The sequence below is a fragment of the Pyxicephalus adspersus genome, chromosome 10 (genome assembly GCF_032062135.1).
Source record: "Pyxicephalus adspersus chromosome 10, UCB_Pads_2.0, whole genome shotgun sequence".
NCBI lineage: Eukaryota > Metazoa > Chordata > Amphibia > Anura > Pyxicephalidae > Pyxicephalus > Pyxicephalus adspersus.
Window position 1 is genome coordinate 60,060,636 of NC_092867.1, and position 7,695 is coordinate 60,068,330.

Consider the following 7,695-nt stretch of genomic DNA (forward strand, 5'->3'; position numbering starts at 1 on the left):
TAATGACAATCACCCAGATGGACACCTTTGATATCGGGATTATTTTGCAGTGACACAGCTAAATGCTCCATGACCAACGCATACAACAATGGTGACAATGGGCATCCCTGCCTAGTTCTGTTTAGAATCTTGAAGGGGTCTGATAATGAGCCATTAACCCGAACTCTGGCTGATGGTGAAGAATATATGGCAGATACCCTGGAAACCATACTTGGGACTAGACCTACTTGGCATAATGTGGTGTACATGAAGGGCCAACTGACCCTATCAAACGCCTTCTCTGCATCAACCAAAAGAAGACACAAGGAACCCCGGATACCTTAGCATGTTGGGTGAGGAAGATGGTTTTAAGGGTAATATTCCGTGCCTCATGCCCGTGTATAAATCCCACTTGGTCCTTATGTATGAGATACAGCATATATTTGGTGAGTCGATTAGCTATCAATTTGGAAAATAACTTGGCATCAACATTATTGAGAGAAATAGGCCTGAAATTCGAACAAATTGTATGGTCTTTCCCAGACATAGGAAGAATGATAATATGGGCCTCTAAGCTTTGGGCTAAGAAGGGGTTATCATCTGATATGGAGGAAAACACCCTTATCAGAAAAGAAACCAGGTTAACAGCATGTATTTGATGGTATTTAGGTGTAAATATGTCCGGGCCAGGACTCTTCCCAACTGGAGTGGATAGGATGGCAGAAGCCACTCATTCAAGTAGAGACACCACCTCGGAGTCCTATGTCGGCAGAGCTGTCTCCATAATGTAATCTTGAAGAGCAGCAGGAGTAACGGGATTAGGCCGGTATAAATCCGTATAATACTTAAGAAATGCCTGCAATATATCTGCAGGGATGGATGTTAATTCCCCTTGTGCGTATGGATGGGACATAAGTGATAGGCGCATGAGGATGAAGTCCCCTGGCCAGCAGCCTGCTGCATTTGTCGCCAAACTGGTATAACATTTTGCCAAACCGATCCCTATATCGTAGGTGTGCTAAGTCATAAAGTTCTAGGAGATGAGTTCTAGCTGCAGTTCTATAAAGGTATCGGACAACAAATTTTGTATATGGAGACGATCCAATTTATGCATTTTATCTAGCGTTGTCTGAATATCTTGGGATCTGATCTTTTTCAACCGGGAGCCTTGCTGAATCAGAACTCTGCAAGGAACTGCCTTCAGAGCTTCCCATTGAATGGGGAGAGAAGTGCTGTCAGAGGAATGACCACCATTAGTAATGGTATCGACAACTGCCTTGGCACAAATAGGGTCCTCGCACAACGAATCATTACATTACATTGCTGTTTCCAGTGTCTCCTGTGTTCCCTGTGCCCGCAGTGGCCCCTGAGTCACTGCTGTCTGTCTCTTGGATCCCTGACAGTTGACCCCTGGTGTGTGACCTGACCTCTTTTGCTTGCTGCCAACCTCGAATCTGGCTTTCCTTGACTATCCTTCTGCATTGTGATTTGGTACCGTGCTTTGCCCGCCTTGATGTGCCCAAGGACCACAACCTGGCCGTAACCCGCGGCGCAACACCCTCACCATCAGAGGCTCTGGAGAAGACCTGGTTATTGCTTAGACTTTGTGCCTTGGCCCTTCTCAGGGCTCACATCCCCTCTCTGCAAGCCATAGCGCCCCCCATTGGTCCTGTCTCTCCGTGCGTGACACCGACGACAAATTTTGTTTATGGAGACGTTCCAAGTTATGGGTTTTGTCTAACATTGTCTGAATATCTTGTGATCTGATCTTTTTCAACCAGGAACCTTGTGAAGTCAGAACTCCACAAAGAATTGCCTTCAGAGCTTCCTATTGGATATGAAGAGAAGTAGTGTCAGAGGAATGATCACTCAGAAAATTAGTAATGGTATCGAGTACTGCCTTGGCACAAATAGGGTCCTTGAACAACAACAATAATCTGAGTTTGCCTAATTTAGACCTAAATGCATTTAACTTGGCATAAGATATGGGGGCAAACCCTCATTTGAAAGCAAGCCGGCCATCTTGGCCACATGGCATCCTGTACTGTACAGCATCAGCATCCAAATCCATCCAAGCAAGAGAAGGGGATGTAAGCTTATTCTACAACATAATCTTCTCTTAACAACTCTCCTACATTTGTGGAGTAGTACATTTGTGCCTTTTGTGACTTTATTTGTTTGACAAACCCTCTATTGCATTACCTGTATGCCTGATTCTCTGACATCCAGTATCCCTCTATTGTAATTTGAACAACAGGCAGACATCTTATGCACATGGCACCTTTTATTGTATTGTATTGTATTGTATCAGGATCCAAATCCATCCTGAAAGGAGAACAAGATTCAAGCTTATTCTACAACATAATTTTTACCTAAAAAGCTCCTTACACTTGTTGATCAGTATATTGGTGCCTTATAGGTACTCATTTACTACTTACTTTCTTTACTACTTTTCCTGTGTGCCTGATTCTCTGACACCAAGTATCACCATATTTTTGAAAGCCAGGCTACCACCCTGCATGCATGATATCCTGTACTCTACTCCCCTAAATGTACCTGCTTAACCTCCATGCGCTATATCCTCTAGTGCAATTTTATGTGCATGTTCCTCCCTCTTCTGAAACATGGGCAAGGGAAGGCAGAATAGCCAATCCTCTAAAACGAGAAATAGGAACTTTTTTTGCTCGTTCCAAAACTCCTGGTCCTAGTGGAGTGGGTCCTAACACTAGACTCAACACTGCACAGACCTCCATGCCTAGTTTGGAACCCCCTGAGTTTACTCAAGAGGACTCTGCTTCTAACTTTCCCTCCTTACTGGGTGAAGATAAGGACCCCTCTAGCCCGACAAGCCCTCCACAAACGTCCATGGACCCCACCGAGGTATGGGATAGAGATGCCTACCTGAAGTCTCTGCCTACCAAAGCAGACTTTGAATCTTATCTTGTGCGCATCCAAAACTCTCTACGTTCTGAACTAGCTTCACTCAGATCGGACCTCGGCTCTAGAATAGGGGAGGTTGAACGCACTACGGAAGATCCCTGTAACCACGTACAGAACACTCAATGCTATTGCAACAAATTATGTATCAGCAGGATGACCTGGAGAATGGGAGCCGCCGTAACAACATAAGGATTCGGGGACTCCCAGAATCGATAGAACCAAAGGACCTCAATGCAGCAGCGACGACTCTGTTTAATGAACTCCTGCAGAGACCTAGGGATAATACTATAGAGATTGACCGCATTCATCGAACTCTGGGCCCAAAAAGCTCACAGAGGTAGCAAATCTGCCACCTTTCGCCAACTGGGGGACCTGGCTACCTTCTTGGAGACGTTTGAGCTTCCCCAAGTCAACCTTCCTGACTGGCCTACGCTTCCCACGATTTTAACCCCTCCAGCGAATCCTGAATGGCAGCAGACACAGAGGAAGTTCAACAGTGATCAAGTGCGCAACCCCTCGCAGGCCCCTCTGTGACTGTAGACCAAACCACCAGGGGGTTTTGCTGTTACCCTGATACATGAGGACTGGTTGTCCCCCTCCTTGGTGGGTCCAGGCTGCTTGCCCATGAAGGAACTTTATATATAAGATTTTGTTCTTCACTGAACTGCTTTGATACCATTAATATTGTTATAGTTTTTGATAATGTTTTCCTTTTGGAGATTGTGGATGTACACTCGTACCCTCCCCCGTACAGCTTACATTTGCTATCTCATCCAATACTTTTATTGGTGTATAATGATACCGGGTGGTCTGAAAATCCCTCTCTCATTTTGGCAGAATTATATAGGCTGAAGGCACAAGTAGTTTTCATACAGGAAACCCACTTCCGGGCAGATAGGGTTCCGAGATTGGGTGATAAGAGGTACCCGATAGCATATCATAGCTGTACTGATGCATCTAAATCTAAAAAGTGAGTATCCTGTTAGCCTCCTTTGTTACAGGGCATCTCATGGAGCATCAAAGTTGCCCAGACAGCAGGTTTATTTTTGCTAAGGGTTCTACAGTCACTCTAGCCACCGTCTATCTTCCTAATACCGGTCAGGTCTCCTTTTTAACTGAAGTGCCCGAAAAACTGGAAATTGCTGCTCACTGGCCAAATTCGACTTGATAAGACTTGTAAAGATAATGAAATTCATCGTATGGGGGATCTTACCTCCACTGTGAGGGGCACTGGCAGGAAAGTGGCTCACACCTGGTATTACTGGTCACAATTTATGCTTCCTACCGAATACTGAGACCTTGCTTCCTCTAACTGAATTCTAAGTTTGGCCCTCACACTTCTAGATTTTTCTTTAGAAGAGACCCCTCATCTGGTGTACTTTTCCTCTTACTCTATCCCCCGCCACCTTCCCTTTGTGTCCCCCCTCCAGTATACCATTTGATTTTGTTCTTTAAATACAGTTTATCTTGCTGTTTATTTTTACTTGCACTTCCTAATTTATATTGTAACATTGTTACAAATTTGCACTGACATGACTGGATTGCTATTATGGTTCGTATGTTGATATGTGCCTGTTTATTTGATTTAATACTGATCCTGCGATATCCTATATCCCCTCCTTGGTTTTTATTGTACCCTGTTTTTTAAAACTTTAAATAAAGAATGTTTAAAAAAAAAAATGAAAAACATCCAGGATAGAAAACATTGCGGAGTTCTGCTACAAAATTAGACACCATACATATTGCATTATTTCATTTTTATTGTTTCTTCTTTGTAGCCTGGATGAGCCTGCAATGAGCTTGCATTGCTTCCAGCTTTCACACAGGTGAACGTCCTTATTCCTGTTCAGAATGCGGGAAAAGTTTTAGACAGAAACCAACACTTCAAAAACACCAGAGAATTCACACAGGTGACCGTCCTTATTCTTGTTCAGAATGTGGGAAATGTTTTTTTCAGAATGAAGAACTTCTTATTCATCAGAGAATTCACACAGGTGAGCGTCCTTATTCCTGTTCAGAATGTGGGAAATCATTTACTAGCCACAAAACACTTCTCAAACACCGGAGAATTCACACCGGTGAGCGTCCTTTTTCCTGTTCAGAATGCGGGAAAAGTTTTAGACAGAAACAAACACTTCAAGAACACCAGAGAATTCACACAGGTGAGCGTCCTTATTCCTGTCCAGAATGCGGGAAAGGTTTTAGACAGAAACAAACACTTCAAGAACACCAGAGAATTCACACAGGTGAGCGTCCTTATTCCTGTTCAGAATGTGGGAAATGTTTTATTGGGAAACATGGACTCGTTAGACACCAGAAAATTCACACAGGTGAGCGTCCATATTCATGCATAGATTGTGGGAAACGTTTTATTGAGAAACATGGACTTGTTGGACACCAGAAAATTCACACAAGTGAGCGTCCATATTCATGTTCCGAGTGTGGGATATGTTTTGCTGTAAAGGCATTACTTCTTACACACCAAGTGATTCATTCTGGTGTGCGGGCTTATTCCTGTTCAAAATGCGGGAAATCATTTACTGAAAACAGCAAACTTCTCAGACACCAGAGAAGTCACAACGGTGAGCGTCCTTTTTCATGTTCAGAATGCGGGAAAAGTTTTAGACGGAAACAAACACTTCAACAACACCAGAGAATTCACACAGGTGACCGTCCTTATTCCTGTTCAGAATGTGGGAAATGTTTTATTCAGAAGGCCCAACTTGTTATTCATCAGAGAAGTCATACAGGTGAATTTCCTTATTCATGCACAGAATGTGGGAAACGTTTTATTGAAAAACATGGACTTGTTAGGCACCAGAAAACTCACACAGGTGAGCGCCCATATTCATGTTCCGAGTGCGAGAAACATTTTGCTGTAAAGGCATCACTTCTTACACACCAAGCAATTCATACGGGTGTGCGTGCTTATTCCTGTTCAGAATGCGGGAAATCATTTACTGAAAACAGCAAACTTCTCACACACCAGAGAATTCACACAGGTGAGCGTCCTTTTTCCTGTTCAGAATGCGGGAAAAGTTTCAGACAGAAAAAAACACTTCAACAACACCAATTTCTTATTCACCAGAGATGTCATACAGGTGAACGTCCTTATATATGCACAGATTGTGGGAAACGTTTTAGTGGGAAACATGGACTTGTTAGACACCTGAAAATTCACACAGGTGAGCGTCCATAATCATGTTCTGAGTGCGGGAAAGGTTTTTATGTAAAGGCATCACTTCTTATACACCAAGTGATTCATACAGGTGTGCATCCTTTTTCTGTTCAAAGTGTGGGAAATCTTTTAATTTAAAAGAAAGTCTTGTTAGACATCAAACGGTTCACACAGATGAGTGTCCTTTTCCATGTTCAGAAATAAACGTGGGAAATGTTTAAAAAAAACAAATACTTAATTTACACCAACAAATCCACACAGGTGAACGTCCTTATTCCTGTTCAGGCTGTGGGAAAAGATTTATTCAGAAATCACTGGTTATTAAGCACCATATAGTTCACACAGGTGAGTGTCCTTATGCTCAGAATGTGGGAAAGGTTTTTGTAGCAAAACTGGACTTGTTAAACATCAGAAAGTTGACACAGGTGAGCGTTGATATGCATGCACTGTGTGGGAAATGTTTTACTGGGACTACATCACTACTTTATCACCAGTGGCTTCAACACAGGTGAGCTTGCATATTAATGTTCCAAGTGTGGAAAGGTTTCACTGCAAAGACCTCATTTCTTATGCACCAAATGAATAATACGGATTTTCTAACCTCCAACCTGTGTATTGCCCAATTGCTATGCATTGTATACTGATGTGTTGCAAACTGATTCATCCTGATTGACACACTGATCATTCTGACAAAACTTGGTGCTGCAACCTTGTAACTATATTATATACAAAGACAACTGCGCCAATTTATGAGCAATAAAAAAGGCGCCAGTGTCCATATTAGGACAACCCTACCAATACACGAGCAACGAATGGGCAATGGTATCAATACAAGGATAACCCTACCAATACACGAGCAACGAATGGGCAATCGTATCAATACAAGGATAACCCTACCAATATGTGGGAAACCAACGGTCAATCGTGTGAATACAAGGACTGCTCCACCAATAAACAAGCACCAAATGGGCAATCTTGGGTGAAAGCAATGATAATGTTATTTTCTTATTATACATATGAACAATAAATCACAAAGTTATAACAATATTCCCATTTCTTTACCATTTGTACCATTCATAGAGAGTCGTCCGTTGGGGTATTATTATTAACATGGAGCGTTTAGGTGAGACGTGTATCAGCTGATATTCCTAGGTTATATGGACCAATAGAAATGTCACATAGTAAAATACAATTGCTGCCATCTTGGTTCTCCTCACCATGGTGGTGGACCTTGTGTGGAATAACAATCCGGATGTTCAAGGGATCAGGATAGGCGATACCCATTATAAACTCTCCTTATATGCAGATGATCTTTTACTATATATAACATCCCCTCATGTCACGATACCTTCAGTACTGAAGGAATGTGACAAATTCAGATCACTTAGCAATTTCAAGGTAAACTACTCCAAATCCGAACTTCTAAATATTACCTTAAACTCGACTCAAATGTCCACTATACACAATTATATGTCCTTTCGGATTTGCCCTACTGCCACCATCGGACCCTTCTGCTTTGTTCTCATTTAATTATTCCACTGTATATGGTAAAATTCAATCCGACCTTCAGAAATATGATGACCCAGTGTACAAGATCT

At 42.4% G+C, this 7,695-nt stretch overlaps 1 pseudogene; it reads left to right on the plus strand.

The window, feature by feature from the left end:
- LOC140338920 (uncharacterized) overlaps window positions 1-7,144 on the plus strand; it is a 19,150-nt pseudogene extending 12,006 nt beyond the window's left edge.
- Window positions 7,145-7,695: the final 551 nt, after the last annotated feature.